General features: G+C 45.5%; 1 long non-coding RNA gene across 1 annotated transcript; it reads right to left on the bottom strand.

The window, feature by feature from the left end:
* Positions 1-6,527: 6,527 nt before the first annotated feature.
* On the bottom strand, positions 6,528-9,299 carry LOC133087773 (uncharacterized). Its single transcript, XR_009700447.1, has 3 exons — positions 9,105-9,299; positions 8,073-8,161; positions 6,528-6,579 (listed from the first exon to the last, which is right to left on the bottom strand). It is a non-coding gene; the product is annotated as an uncharacterized LOC133087773 (long non-coding RNA).
* Between the last annotated feature and the right edge of the window lie 6,988 nt (positions 9,300-16,287).

Below are 16,287 nucleotides of genomic sequence, written 5' to 3' on the forward strand. Positions count from 1 at the left end.
ATTGCATATATGTGCCACATCTTCTTTATCCATTCATCTGTTGATGGACACTTAGGTTGCTTCCATGTCCTGGCTATTGTAAATAGAGCTGCAATGAACATTTTGGTACATGACTCTTTTTGAATTATGGTTTTCTCAGGGTATATGCCCAGTAGTGGGATTGCTGGGTCGTATGGTAGTTCTATTTTTAGTTTTTTAAGGAACCTCCATACTGTTCTCCATAGTGGCTGTATCAACTTACATTCCCACCAACAGTGCAAGAGGGTTCCTTTTTCTCCACACCCTCTCTAGCACTTATTGTTTGTAGATTTTTTGATGATGGCCATTCTGACCGGTGTGAGATGATATCTCATTGTAGTTTTGATTTGCATTTCTCTAATGATTAATGATGTTGAGCATTCTTTCATGTGTTTGTTGGCAATCTATATATCTTCATTGGAGAAATGTCTATTTAGGTCTTCTGCCCATTTTTGGATTGGGTTGTTTGATTTTTGATATTGAGCTGAATAAGCTGCTTGTAATTTTTTCAGATTAATCCTTTGTCAGTTGCTTCATTTGCAAATATTTTCTCCCATTCTGAGGGCTGTCTTTTTGTCTTGTTTATGGTTTCCTTTGCTGTGCAAAAGCTTTGAAGTTTCATTAGGTCCCATTTGTTTATTTTTGTTTTTATTTCCATTTCTCTAGGAGGTGGGTCAAAAAGGATCTTGTTGTGATTCATGTCATAGAGTGTTCAGCCTATGTTTTCCTCTAAGAGTTTGATAGTGTCTGGCCTTACATTTAGGTTTTTAATCCATTTTGAGTTTATTTTTGTATATGGTGTTAGGGAGTGTTCTAATTTCATTCTTTTACATATAGCTGTCCAGTTTCCCCAGCACCACTTATTGAAGAGGCTGTCTTTTCTCCACTGTGTATTCTTGCCTCCTTTATCAAAGATAAGGTGACCATATGTGCGTGGGTTTATCTCTGGGCTTTCTATCCTGTTCCATTGATCTACATTTCTGTTTTTGTGCCAGTACCATACTGTCTTGATTACTGTAGCTTTGTAGTATAGTCTGAAGTCAGGGAGCCTGATTCCTCCAGCTCCGTTTTTCTTTCTCAAGATTACTTTGGCTATTCGGGGGCCTTTGTGTTTCCATACAAATTATGAAATTTTTTGTTCTACTTCTGTGAAAAATGCCAGTGGTAGTTTGATAGGGATTGCATTGAATCTGTAGATTGCTTTGGGTAGTATAGTCATTTTCACAATGTTGATTCTTCCAATCCAAGAACATGGTATATCTCTCCATCTGTTTGCATCATCTTTAATTTCTTTCATCAGTGTCTTATAGTTTTCTGCATACAGGTCTTTTGTCTCCTTAGGTAGGTTTATTCCTAGATATTTTATTCTTCTTGTTGCAGTAGTAAATGGGAGTGTTTTCTTAATTTCACTTTCTGATTTTTCATCATTAGTGTACAGGAATGCAACAGATTTCTGTGCATTAATTTTGTATCCTGCTACTTTACCAAATTCATTGATTAGCTCTAGTAGTTTTCTGGTAGCATCTTTAGGATTCTCTATGTATAGTATCATGTCATCTGCAAACAGTGACAGCTTTACTTCTTCTTTTCCGATTTGGATTCCTTTTATTTCTTTTTCTTCTCTGACTGCTGTGGCTAAAACCTCCAAACTATGTTGAATAATAGTGGTGAGAGTGGGCAACCTTGTCTTGTTCCTGATCTTAGTGCAAATGGTTTCAATTTTTCACCATCGAGGACGATGTTGGCTGTGGGTTTGTCATATATGGCCTTTATTATGTTGAGGAAAGTTCCCTCTATGCCTACTTTCTGCAGGGCTTTTATCATAAATGGGTGTTGAATTTTGTCGAAAGCTATCTCTGCATCTATTGAGATGATCATATGGTTTTTCTCCTTCAATTTGTTAATATGGTGTATCACATTGATTGATTTGTGTATACTGAAGAATCCTTGCATTCCTGGGATAAACCCCACTTGATCATGGTGTATGATCCTTTTAATGTGCTGTTGGATTCTGTTTGCTAGTATTTTGTTAAGGATTTTTGCATCTATGTTCATCGGTGATACTGGCCTCTACTTTTCTTTCTTTGTGACATCTTTGTCTGGTTTTGGTATCAGGGTGATGGTGGCCTCGTAGAATGAGTTTGGGAGTGTTCCTCCCTCTGCTATATTTTGGAAGAGTTTGAGAAGGATAGGTGTTAGCTCTTCTCTAAATGTTTGATAGAATTCACCTGTGAAACCATCTGGTCCTGGGCTTTTGTTTGTTGGAAGATTTTTAACCAGTTTCAATTTCATTGCTTGTGATTGGTCTGTTCATATTTTCTATTTCTTCCTGGTTCAGTCTCCGAATGTTGTGCACGTCTAAGAATGTGTCCATTTCTTCCAGGTTGTCCATTTTATTGGCATATAGTTGCTTGTAGTAATCTCTCATGATCCTTTGTATTTCTGCAGTGTCAGTTGTTACTTCCCCTTTTTCATTTCTAATTCTATTGATTTGAGTCTTCTCCCTTTTTTTCTTGATGAGTCTGGGGAATGGTTTATCAATTTTGTTTATCTTCTCAAAGAACCAGCTTTTAGTTTTATTGATCTTTGCTATTGTTTCCTTCATTTCTTTTTTATTTATTTCTGATCTGATCTTTATGATTTCTTTCCTTCTGCTAACTTTGGGGGTTTTTTTGTTCTTCTTTCTCTAAATGCTTTAGGTGTAAGGTTAGGTTGTTCATTTGACATGTTTCTTGTTTCTTAAGGTAGGATTGTATTGCTATAAACTTCCCTCTTAGAACTGCTTTTGCTGCATCTCATAGGTTTTGGGTCGTCGTGTGTTCATTGCCATTTGTTTCTAGGTATTTTTTGATTTCTTCTTTGATCTCTTCAGTGATCTCTTGGTTATTAAGTAGTGTATTGTTTAGCCTCCATGTGTTTGTATTTTTTACAGATTTTTTTCCTGTAATTGATATCTAGTCTCATAGCATTATGGTTGGAAAAGATACTTGATACGATTTCAATTTTCTTAAATTTACCAAGGCTTGATTTGTGACCCAATATATGATCTATCCTAGAGAATGTTCCATGAGCACTTGAGAACAATGTGTTGTTTTTGGATGGAATGTCCTATAAATATCAATTAAGTCCATCTTGTTTAATTTATCATTTAAAGCTTGTGTTTCCTTATTTATTTTCATTTTGGATGATCTCTCCATTGGTGAAAGTGGGGTGTTAAAGTCTGATACTATGATTGTGTTCCTGTCGATTTCCTCTTTTATGGCTGTTAGTATTTGCCTTATGTATTGAGGTGTTCATATGTTGGGTGCATAAATATTTACAATTGTTATATCTTCTTCTTGGATTGATCCCTTGATCATTATGTAGTGTCCTTCTTCATCTCTTGTAATAGTCTTTGTTTTAAAGTCTATTTTGTCTGATATGAGAGTTGCTACTCCAGCTTTCTTTTGATTTTCATTTGCATGGAATATCTTTTTCCATCCCCTCCCTTTCAGTCTGTATGTGTCTCTAGGTCTGAAGTGGGTCTCTTGTAGACAGCATATATATGGGTCTTGTTTTTGTATCCATTCAGCCAGTCTATTTCTTTTGGTGGGAGCATTTAATCCATTTATATTTAAGGTAATTATCGATATGTATGTTCCTATTACCATTTTCTTAATTGTTTTGGGTTTGTTATTGTAGGTCTTTTCCTTCTCTTGTGTTTTCTGCCTAGAGAAGTTCCTTTAGCATTTGTTGTAAAGCTGGTTTGGTGGTGCTGAATTCTCTTAGCTTTTGGTTGTCTGTAAAGGTTTTAATTTCTCCATCAAATCTGAATGAGATCCTTGCTGGGTAGAGTAATCTTGGTTGTAGGTTTTTCTCCTTCATCACTTTAAATATATCCTGCCACTCCCTTCTGGCTTGCAGAGTTTCTGCTGAAAGATCAGCTGTTAACCTTATGGGGATTCCTTTGTGTGTTATTTGTTGTGTTTCCTTTGCTGCTTTTAATATTTTTTCTTTGTATTTAATTTTTGATAGTTTGATTAATATGTGTCTTGGAGTGTTTCTCCTTGGATTTATCCTGTATGGGACTCTCTGCACTTTCTGGACTTGATTAACTATTTCCTTTCCCATATTAGGGAAGTTTTCAACCATAATCTCTTCAAATATTTTCTCAGTCCCTTTCTTTTTCTCTTCTTCTTCTGGGACCCCTATAATTCGAATGTTGTTGTGTTTAGTGTTGTCCCAGAGGTCTCTGAGACTGTCCTCAATTCTTTTCATTCTTTTTTCTTTATTCTGCTCTGCAGTAGTTATTTCCACTATTTTATCTTCCAGGTCACTTATCCATTCTTCTGCCTCAGTTATTCTGTTATTGATTCCTTCTAGAGAATTTTTAATTTCATTGATTGTGTTGTCCATACTGTTTGTTTGCTCTTTAGTTCTTTGAGGTCCTTGTTAAACGTTTCTTGTATTTTCTCCATTCTGTTTCCAAGATTTTGGATCATCTTTACTATCATTATTCTGAATTCTTTTTCAGGTAGACTGCCTATTTCCTCTTCATTTGTTAGGCCTGGTGGTGTTTTGCCTTGCTCCTTCATCTGCTGTGTGTTTCTCTGTCTTCTCATTTTGCTTAACTTACTGTGTTTGGGGTCTCCTTTTCGCAGGCTGCAGGTTCATAGTTCCCGTTGTTTTTGGTGTCGGTCCCCAGTGGCTAAGGTTGGTTCAGTGGGTTGTGTAGGCTTCCTGGTGGAGGGGACTAGTGACTGTGTTCCGGTGGATGAGGCTGGATCTTGTCTTTCTGGTGGGCAGGTCCACGTCTGGTGGTGTGTTTGGGGGTGTCTGTGGCCTTATTATGATTTTAGGCAGCCTGTCTGCTAATGGAGGGGGTTGTGTTACTGTCTTGCTAGTTGTTTGGCACAGGTTGTCCAGCACTGTAGCTTGCTGGTCATTGAGTGGAGCTGGGTCTTGGTGTTGAGATGGAGATCTCTGGGAGATTTTCACCATTTGATATTACGTGGAGCTGGGAGGTCTGTTGTGGACGAGTGTCCTGAACTTGGCTCTCCCACCTCAGAGGCACAGCCCTGACGACTGGCTGGAGCATCAAGACCCTGTCATCCCCACGGCTCAGAATAAAAGGGAGGAAAAAAAAAGAAAAAAAGAAAGAAAGAAAGAAGAAGATAAAATAAAATAAAATAAAGTTATTAAAAGAAAAAAGAAAAAAAATTATTAAAAAAAATTTAAAAAAAACCAAAACGGACAGAACCCTATGACAAACGGTAAAAGCAAAGCTACACAGAGAAAATCACACACAGAAGTATACACATACACACTCACAAAAAGAGAAAAAGGGAAAAATATATATATATCGTTGCTCCCAAAGTCCACCTCCTCAATTTGGGATGATTCGTTGCCTATTCAGGTATTCCACAGATGCAGCGTACGTCAAGTTGATTGTGGAGATTTAATCCACTGCTCCTGCAGGTGCTGGGAGAGATTTCCCTTTCTTTTCTTTGTTCGCACAGCTCCTGGGTTTCAGCTTTGGATTGGACCCGCCTCTGCGTGTAAGTCACCTGAGGGCATCTGTTCTTCTCTCAGACAGGATGGGATTAAAGTAGCAGCTGATGCGGGGGCTCTGGCTCACTCAGGCTGGTGGGAGGGAGGGGTATGAAGTGCTGGGCGAGCCTGCAGCAGCAGAGGCCAGCTAACATTGCAACAGCCTGAGGCGCCGTGTGTTCTCCCAGGGAAGTTGTCCCTGGATCACGGGACCCTGGCAGTGGCGGGCTGCACAGGCTCCCAGGAGGGGAGGTGTGGAGAGTGACCTGTGCTTGCACACAGGCTTCTTGGTGGCAGCAGCAGCAGCCTTAGCGTCTCATGCCAGTCTCTGGGGTCCACGCTGATAGCCGCAGCTCGCGCCCGTCTCTGGAGCTCCTTTAAGCGGCGCTCTTAATCCCCTCTCCTCGCGCACCAGGAAACAAAGAGGCAAGAAAAAGTCTCTTGTCTCTTCGGCAGCTCCAGACCTTTCCCCGGACTCCCTCCCGGCTAGCCATGGTGCACTAGCCCCCTTCAGGCTGTGTTCACGCAGCCAACCCCAGTCCTCTCCCTGCGATCCGACCTCCGAAGCCCGAGTCTCAGCTCCCAGCCCCCGCCCGCCCCGGCGGGTGAGCAGACAAGCCTCTCGGGCTGGTGAGTGCTGGTCGGCACCGATCCTCTGTGCGGGAATCTCTCCACTTTGCCCTCCGCACCCCTGTTGCTGCGCTCTCCTCTGTGGCTCCGAAGCTTCCCCCCAACCACCCCCCATCTCCGCCAGTGAAGGGGTTTCCTAGTGTGTGGAAACCTTTCCTCCTTCACAGCTCCCTCCCACTGGTGCAGGTCCCGTCCCTATTCTTTTGTCTCTGTTTTTTCTTTTTTCGTTTGCCCTACCCAGGTACGTGGGGAGTTTCTTGCCTTTTGGGAGGTCTGAGGTCTTCTGCCAGCGTTCAGTAGGTGTGCTGAAGGAGTTGTTCCACATGTAGATGTATTTCTGATATATTTGTGGGGAGGAAGGTGATCTCCACGTCTTACTCTTCCACCATCTTGAAGCTCCTCCTATTGGGATTTTTAAAAAACAATCTCAAAATTCCAGAAAAGTTGCAAGTACAGGACAAAAAGGGTTTTTTTCCTAATTATCTGAGATAAGTTGTTGACACACTAGACAGTTCTTGAGAGTTTTCTATAAATGAGAATAAGATTCTGATGGAGCTAGAGAGGTTAGCATCTTAGAAAAACAAGGGACTGTTGAAAGCTTTTCCTGAGAATATGAAAGTGCAGGCATCGCCTGAGGGTATAGGATGTTTGTGAAAAAGACCAGGAGACTTCTTGTGTCCTATCTCTACCATAAGCTTTGTGACCTTGGGTAAATCACCTCTGCATCCAGTGACAACTGGACTAAATGAGTAACTTCTGAGTTCGCTTCCAACACAAGCATTTTGTGATTTTTATGTCTGAGGGGCATTTTTTTCCTACCATGAGGTTAAAGGGCAAAAATGATTCAGTCCTGTCCACCAGTGCCAAGTGCCCTTGCCCACTATTTGCCCCTGTGCTTGCCAGCCTGTGGCCTTTGACAGGGCTTCCAGCCTCATCTTCCTCCAGCTGACCAGAAGCCTCCTACCCTGCAGCCAAGCCAAGCTCCCGGCAGTCTGCTCCCTCATGTCCCTGTGCTCATGCTACTTTATGCCAAATGCCCTTTTGCCTTCCCCCCAATGCCCTTGGAAACTGTCTGCTCATTCTTCCCGATCTTTCCAAGCATTTCCTCCTCTGTGCTGCTTGAGCATCTATTCATTCCCCTCAAATCTTTTCACAGCAACATAATTGCTTCTTTATTTCTCATTCTCCCCACTAGACTCCAAATCTCTAGAGGAAAGGGCCTGGGTTTCTTCCTTTTCTGCAGCCTCAGCTACTGACACAGTGCTTGGCTTATAATAGGTCATCAGTGGATAAATATGCCTTAAGAACTGTGGGCCAGATACTGTGCTGGGCTGGGTGGAGAACGATCCTGCTCCTGGGGAGTTCTAGGCCAATAGGGGGAGAAAGATGATTCAATAGGCAACTGCCACGGAAGGGAAAGTGAGCAACACTGTGGCAGAGGTGAGCTAGAGCTGATAAGGAAGCTCACAGGAGGGCACCTTTCAGACTTGGAAAGCCTTCCATTAAGCTGGGTTGTCTCACACTTGGACTTCGCCAACAGTACCTTGCCAGGGGAAGGTGTGGAAGAAATGTGTGCTAGACTCTAAGCTCCATAAGGATTTGGACCATGACTACGTCATTCACTGATGTCTCTACAGCTTCCAGCATATGTGACACATTGTGGTAACCAATAAATATTTGTGCGATGAGTGCATGAATGAACTAACAATCAGGTCCTCCTTTCTGTTATTTTCACATGCTTTTCCCACCTCGCCTCTCACTTTCTGACTTGTCCTTGTCCAAAGAGGCGAGCTAATACTTACCTCAAAGCGGGTGGTGCTGAAGATCAAAGGCACTAATAAATATGAAACCACTTAGTATAGTATAAAGTGCTCTATACACGAGTTACTACTTACCGCTTCTTCCCTTCCAAGGGACGTGTTGGGTGCAGCCGTGCTGGGCTGAACTGGTTGGGGTGCAGAAGCCCTCAGGACCTGTTATGTTCCTGTCGATGCAGGAAAAAAAAAAAAAAAAGACTCAAGCATTCTCAATTTACCATTCTTTAGAAATTTCCTACGTTTTAATAAGGACCTTAGAGACTTCTTCCTTTGCAACTAGAAAAGACTAATTCAAGGGCAGTAATTAGGGTTCACGCAGTCACTGCTCCTGTGGACAGTCCTAATGAGGGTTTTTCTTTTTTCTTATTGAGCTCTCCCAAAGGGACCTCTTATTAGAGAAAAATGAGTTCCACAGTCACGGTGGGAGGCAGCCTGTATTAGGGTTCTCCAGAGAAACGAAACCAGTAGGATGTCTGTACATACGAAAAAGGATGCGGATTCACCCCGTGGGTCCTGCAGGAGTATGGAGGGGCTGAACCATGCTTAAATCATGAGTTGGGGCCGGTAGAGGAACTGTCACTGGCCTGGAGCCTGAGATGGCTCAGGAGGCTGCAGAGAGGTGCATCGTGGAGCAAGCCCCTCGGCCTGTCTGTGCCTGAGTGACTTGAAACGTGCCATCAGGGACAAGGCGATACTTCCGTCCCAAGAACCCCTGAACGGAAAAGTCCCCAATCCTTTGCCGTGACTTAGGATCGCAGCTGCTGTGGGACACAAACTAAGTGGCCTCATGAGAGCTGTGAGAAGCCTGAGGGTTCAAGTCGCTCCCTTCTCCGGGCTGGTGCAGTGCCCGTTGTCTAAGGCGCTTACTCGGCCATTTTACAGCACAGCCTCCCCTGCCTATTTAAAAGCACGTGATGCTGAGTGAAACGGACAAGGACCGGGACGGATGAAAACATTCCCCGGGAATGGGGGGGACGGGAGGGGGGACGCGAGAGGGCGGGTAAAGTCAGTTCAGCTTTTCAGGTGTCCAAAAAGGAAACTCCGGGGGCTGAGAGAGGCTGTGGAGAAGGTAAAACCGGGGTCTCCTCTCAGCCTTGGAACCTTTCTTACCTCGGCCTCCTCTCTACTTCTTAGAAATCCAGGCCCCTCAACCTGTCTGCCACTCCCTCAAGGCAGGCCTAGCTTCTAAAGCTAAGACTTTTCCTTTCTCTTCCACAGTTAAAACTTTCCATAAAGATCAGCAACCCGAGAATGGTGTCGTCTGATTAGCCAGCACTGAAGTTGCTCAGGCCGAGGGCAGCGGGACCGCCCGGGCGGGTGTGGGTTGCCGGGTAACGTGGGGTGCGCTGAGGCTGACGCTAGAGCGCGGGGCTCGCGGCAGCGCGGTCCCCGCCCCCAAGAGCTCCGCGCCCTGGTGGACACGGAGGACGGCCGATCCCTGGCGCGTGCGCCGAGGTGAGCATCGCCCCCACAGCGTCCTCCTCGCCTTGCATCGGAGCCGCGGGCTGGACTAGGACGCCCCGCCCTCCGCCAGGCTGAGCCGGGACCCGGGCGCTACATGCCCGTCACTTCTGCAAGCCGTCGGATTCTTCCGCGGCCGCACAGGCCTTGAGAGTGGGGTTGCCTCTCCTCTGACAGGCACGTGCGAGTACAGTGCGATCTCAGGGCACTGGTATTCGACAGACTCCACCACCACCCGCACCCGGGTCAGCCGTGGCGCTGCGGCCGCAGGAGAGTCGAGAGCGAAGGCCCAGCAGCGACCCCCCCCGGCCGGCCCCGCCGGGCCCTATCCTTTCCGCTTGGGGGAGCGGGCGCGTGCGCAGAGTGGCCCGGCCGCCCCGGCGCAGCGCCTGCGCACCGTGCTGTTCCCGGGCTGCTCCAGTACTTTAAAGCGTTCAGTGTGAACAGCGGTGCCCCGGAGCTTCAGTGAACGCAGTGAACACCTCCGGGGTAGTTCGCTTCTGCAGCGAAGTCTGGAGGCACCATCCAGCAGGGGTAGTCAGCACGTGAAGGACTCTGATCCGCACCAAAGAAGCCCCCGTAATAAGCACTTTAAATCTCATTATCTGAATCAAACCAGGAGGCTCGTGAATTAATAACTAAGGCATTTTGAAATTATTTCTCTCAGTAAAATAAGAGAGATTGAAGACGTGTGGTCGACTTGAAAAACATAAGCTGGACCATCACGGCCTGAGGTGGGTATCTGCATCCAGCAAGCCCAGGCTTGTCCGTTTGGTGCGAGGCCCTGGGCCTGGGGCTCCACTTGGTCCTGTGTGCCCTCTGCTCAGGGAAGGGCTGGCAGCTCTTGGAGCCAGCTGCCTGCCCCGCTCGATCGGGGTCTCCTTCGAGTGCCTGAGGACGGAGAGCAGGCGCGGCCACGGGAAGAAAGTTACACGTGTAACAGAATCCTACCACCTGGGCCTTCATCAATCATCCCACCTGGGAGCAGAGTTTAGGGAGTGGGGAACAGCCAGCCCGCCTGCGTCTAACAGATAGAGGCCACTGACATTTATAAACGAATGGACGAGTGCTGAATGAGGCCAATGGGAGAAGTGAAGGCTGTCGGAAGGGTCTTTGTTCTAATTATTAGAACAAACGCCTAGCACTGTACTACCTTACATCTGGTGAGCACGTAGCAGATTCTGACATCCTTCTGCATAGTGTCTCCTTTCATCGTCAGAACAAGCCTGAAGGACCCAGGCCACACAGATGAGGCTTCCCTTCTACACAGACAAGGAATCTGAGCCCAGAGATGTTCTGTGACTCCCTCAAAGTTGACTGAGGGACGCAGTTCTCAAACCAGCACCCAGGCTTCATGACTTCTTGGCTAAGAGTGAAGACATATGTCGGAATTCTCAGGGAAGTGTTCCCAAAACATGTATATTTATAATGTATATAAAAGTTCCTTTCTGAGAGTGATGACCCAAACCCTCTGTATCCTAACACTTATTTTGTGCCCAGCACTGTTGTTGACACCTGGGGCCATAGAAAAATCTTCTACTCTTGGAAGAGTTGCAGAACCTGCCGCCCAAAACATGCCAGCTCAGCATGAGGATTATTTTGAGCTAAAGCTGGTTGAAAAACAGCAGATGCAAGAAGGATGTTCTGATCTCCCCCTTTCTTCCTGAAAACAGGAGATATAACTCCCATATGAAAAATGCCCTCCCAATACCAGGAGAAAAGAAACGTTCTTATCATCAGGGATAGGGAGTCAAGGCTGAGAGAAAGCTGTACAAACAGACTTGTTAAAATAACTCATCTTCCTTTAGCCTCCTGACATATTTTAGTTCCGTTTCCACAGCTGCCTCTCTTTCTTCAGCAGAGTTTAAAAGCATTTAGGTTTTGCCACTTCTTTGGGTCTTCATTTTTTTATGAAGGCTCCCGTGGCACTTAAAGCTTATATTAAATAAATGTGTTTACTTTTCTCCTGTTAATCTGTCTTATGTCAATTTAATTCTAAGGCCCAGCAGTAGACCCTAAGAGGGTCGAGGTAAAGTTTTGCCTCTGCTACACCTCCAGAGCTTAATATTTAGGGACAGATACACCTGTCCTACATTAGATACAAAGGAATATAGTAAGAACTTGGCGCATTTTACAGCAAGAGCTTGTCCCACTTTGGAACTCCTTGATATATATTTGTGGAGTGAACAAATAAGTGAATCAATGAAATAGGAGTTTAGAGAGGAAGAGATGACTGTAAATGGGGCCATCAGGGGAGGCCTCGAAGTACTGTTCTGGGTGGATGATTAAAAATGGCCACTCTCCATGTGTATAAAACGACTTGTAATGTTTTATTCCTCTTGTTACAGCTATTTCACGTCTAGGAATTTATCTTAAGGGACTTGCCAGAGAGGCAAAAAAGAGTTATATGTTCAACATGTTTATTATAGTGTAATTTATCATAGCAAAAAAATGGAAACAATGTTAAGGTCCAATAGCAGGGAATTGTAGTACTAAAATGATGGTCAATCTACCCGATGGAATATTCTGCAGCCATTAAAATCAGTTGTAAGAGCACATGTTCTTGACTGGGGAAATATATGTGTATGGTAGAATTATTAAGGGGGAAGAAAGCAGATTCCAAAAAAGGGTTAAGTCTATGATTATCCAAAAGTTGTAAAGGTGTTTGTGTGTGTCTGTTATGACAGTGGTTCTCTGGAGTGAGATTAAAGGTAATTTTTATTTTCAACTTCCAGCTTTTCAAAAGCCCAGTTTAAAAAAAAAAGGCCTTTTTCTTGCTGGCTTTTCAGGGAACTTGGGGTTTGTGGAGCTCTGTGGTCTGGTGGAAAGCCTTTATTTTGAGTTTTTCTTCTGAGCACAGGCAAAGTGGTGTAATATACACGTCTGGACCTGGGACCGCTACGGAGGGAAGGGGCCCAAAGGACGGGCAGAACAAGGGTAATTTAACAATTACAAATGAAAAATAAACAGATGACACACTGTTTACCCAGCACACAGGAGGTACCCAGAGCAACTTCCTTGGGTCCCTCCAGGTCACTTCCCCTGACGGAGAGGTCAGGTGGCTTGGGGGGACAGTCTACCCCTCACTCCTAAACCCCTCGGCCTCCTGGATTCTTCTCCAACTCTTGGCAAATGCAGGGAGAAGGCTTATGAGCAAGGGCTGGAGGACCCAGCTGAGTGGCACTAGGGATGGCCAAGCCCAGCAGACAGGTGGGGGGCTCCATGGGGAGTGAATTTCCATCGCAGAAAAAAAGTGACTTGCAGGGTGACCTATACTTATTCTCTCTCCCTCCTCCCCTTCTCCTTGCCCTCCCAACCTTGGACCCAAGAAGACTCTTCTGGAGGTGAGGCCTGGCCCAAGGCCCCAAATAGAGGAAAAGGGCATGTGGTGTGGTCAGAGGTTGGCAAAAGAAGCTTGCAGCCTACTTTGAGGAGAGCTGTGTTTGCCCTTTGTACTAGGGTTTTGGTTTGCCAGCTGGTGTTGTCAACTTACTGAGTTCTCGGAGGCCGGTGTCTGTTTTGTTCATCAGCCCCAGCAGTGTGTGAGACAAAGCAAGTGCTCGCTAAAGATTTGTTCCGTGATGACTTTGTAAATGGTGAGTAGGCATCCGTGTGCTTGAACACCACTCTTCCATCTCTAGGAGGCTTGAAGGCCAAGGCTGCTCAGTGATAGAGAAGTCAAGTCTGTGTGTATGGCAAAGCAAGGGCACGGGTTTGCCTGGTGTGGGCCTGGTGTCCATTGTGAATTAGGGACTTAATCCCAAACGGAGCATTTGCAATGCAGACCTTTGGTTCTTTTGTTAAAGAAGTCTGACATTTCTGCAGACTCCTGCCCAGGTTTTTTCTGTTTCCTCTTCTTCTTCCAAAGGTGATCCTTTCATTCATTCATTCATTCATGCATGCATTCAACTAGTATTGTTTGAGTACCATGTTCCAGACGCTGTTCTAGACGCTGGGGATATAGAAGAACAAGAGACACCCATGGGTGCTGGGGCGCATTGGCTGCTGCCAGGCCAATGTGTTTACACTCAAGTGCTCTGTATGTTTATAAAGGTTTTCTGGAAACAAAGCCTTCAACTAGAAGAGAGTGCAGAAGCGTCAGACAATGCAACAGGCCCTAAGTGAGACAGGGCGGCATTTCCTCCACGCAGATGCAGGGATGGCCCAATCTGCTGCTGCAGCTGGAAGGTGGTGTCACCTTGCTTTGGTTTTTACGTCCTTCCAGCCCCCACGTCTGGAGGGGTGTGCCACGGTGCCCTGGTAGACAAGAGTGTTTATGTCCTCCCTGCGGCCAGAAGACAGCACGGAAAGGATGAAAAGCATAACAGCTATGTTAATAACAATTTGGAGAGTTTAATGGTTTAGGAGACAAATGCAAGTAAGGTCATATATTTGGTAGTCCTCCCCTGAGGGAGGGGGAAGAGCAAGGGGTTAGAAGCAGTTCTAGGTGCCGCCTTTATGGTCTCTCCTCTCCCAGGGGATGGTCAGAGTTAGGTGGCCACTCCACCAGCTCTAATGTTGAAGGCATTATGTCTAGAAAACCCTATGGCTCCTGGCTTCTTAAGAACTCATGGCTTCTGCTACAGTGGCCCAAAGGGAGCCCACGAGGGTCTGGTCTAGCATTTGGGGACAAAAGAAAGGGGTAGCTGAAGCTGTGCGTGTCCAGGCCAGATCAGCAGAGTAGGAGATACGGATTCAGAGCAGGGCTGTGCCAGGAATAAAGAGTATGATTTGCTAAGAGTGGCTGCTGCACTGTCTCTCGGACTGTGGAGCACTCGTTGATTGGACGGAGGAGGTACCAGCATCTTGGGAAGTGCCTCATGCTGCCCAAGGGAGTATCTTCAGGGGAGGGAAAGAGACTGTCCTTGAGGGTGGGGAACCCTAGGCCTTCTTCCAGTTTCTGACCTGTTTCTGCTTTCTTACCTGAGTGTATCCAGTTACAGGTGAGACAAGCACAGTTGTAACAAGGGGCTGTGTGTCCAGGCCCAAGCAATCCGCAGTGACCGTGAAGGCCTTTGTGCCAGCCCCAGAGGCACCGGACTGAGGGAGAGTCACCAGTCCAACAAAGCCATCACCACATCAACACCTAGCTTCTTGACACGTTTCATGTGTGATCACCAGCCCCGTGACTCTCAGGGATGCAGGACAATGCCAGGGCTCTGGGACTGAGCCCAACATCCACCCACCCCCGCCCGAGCTTCTGAACTTGTTGGGGGCCAGCCCCACAGTGGGAAGAGACAGGCCTCATCCTAGGAAGGCCCTGGGGCCTGGGAGCAAGTCCTCAGCCAAGGTGTTGCTCTAGTGAGAGGGATCCGCCCGGGCCTTGAATTGTTTCCCCCTCTGTTCAGAAGGATGAACTGGATAGAGAAATTCATGACTCTGAGTAGGAGAAAAGTGAACATTTAATGCCACCATAGTTTGATTCTTTTTAAACACCAGATTCTTTTTTGACAACATTTTTCACCTCATATGCCACAAAAAGTCAGAGATCGTAGCCAGCAAACAATGTCTTCACACTGGAAATGGCACACAGCTTAATGAAGTCATGTCACCAGGTTTTGAGAACTATAACTTTCTTTTCCAGACTGTTCTCCAGGTAGCCTGCTCACATTTATCATGATCAAGCCAACAGCTAACTTATATCGCTATGCGAAGACCCATACACAAAACCAGCCTGTTTGCAAATAGGCTGTTGGGACCTACCCAAGTACAGAATAGTTGAATTTCTGACTTTAACAAATGAATTTTATTAAAAGTTTTTAACAGCAAACACTTGTAAGCTATGAACTTAATTTTTAAAATGGCACCAATCTTTTATCCAAATAGTGAATTTAAAACAATGACATTAAATACCACCATTGAATTTAAAGTAAGATTTTATGAACTTGTTTATGAATTCGCTGTTTCTGACACAATGAATGCACTTGGGCAGGTCTTGTCTCCAGTTTTCAAATTGGCCCATTTCTACAGATTAGCATATTTATATACACATACATACATGACTAGAGCTGAAGGAACCACAAAGATCATTTAGCACACCGTCCTAATTTTACAGATTAGAAAACTGTGTTCCAGAAACGTTGGGTAATATATCCAAGGCCATAGGACTATTGTCAAAACTGGAGTTAGAACGCAGGTTTTCTGTCCTATGTTCTTCCACCATGTCACATACCTTCTGTACACATGCATCCGTATACACCCCCATGCACACACACGTCAGTACATCGGTGTGGTGTGTGTCCACATATCCACACAGACCTGGTGCAACAGCACCTCATGGGAAGAGTCCGAGATGCCGGACTCAGATCCCAGTTCTGCTATAAAACTACTCTGTGAACTTGGGCCAATCATTGGCTATTGACTTCAGTTTCTTCATCTAAAATGATTATCCCCAGCTCCTGAACAGAGCTTTCATTTCTTCAAAGCACTTACCACCAACTATACCATTTTCTCTTTACACTCTCCCAGAAGGGCAGCTATTATGACCCCCAACCTTCCATCGGGGACCCCGAGGCCCAGCAAAGTGAAGTGACTTGCCCAAGGTTGCATAGCGAGTGAGGAAAGCAGGCCTGGAGCCTGGTTTCCTTACTCTGAGCTCAAGGCTTTTTCTCCTAGGTTTAGCTGCCTCTCAAATGAGACTACTGACCCCAGCCCCTCCTGGCCTCTCAGGGATCCAGTGAGGGGACAAGATGCTTTAAGTATTATGGGTTGTAAGACTCACTAAAGTGCTTTGGTTTGTCCAGAAAAACATGTACTATATATATCCAAGGTAAGGAACTTCAGTTTCCTTTTCCAAACCCCTTCAGTAACAGCAGGGGTGGGAGGTGGGATG

Source organism: Eubalaena glacialis, chromosome 3 (genome assembly GCF_028564815.1).
Source record: "Eubalaena glacialis isolate mEubGla1 chromosome 3, mEubGla1.1.hap2.+ XY, whole genome shotgun sequence".
NCBI lineage: Eukaryota > Metazoa > Chordata > Mammalia > Artiodactyla > Balaenidae > Eubalaena > Eubalaena glacialis.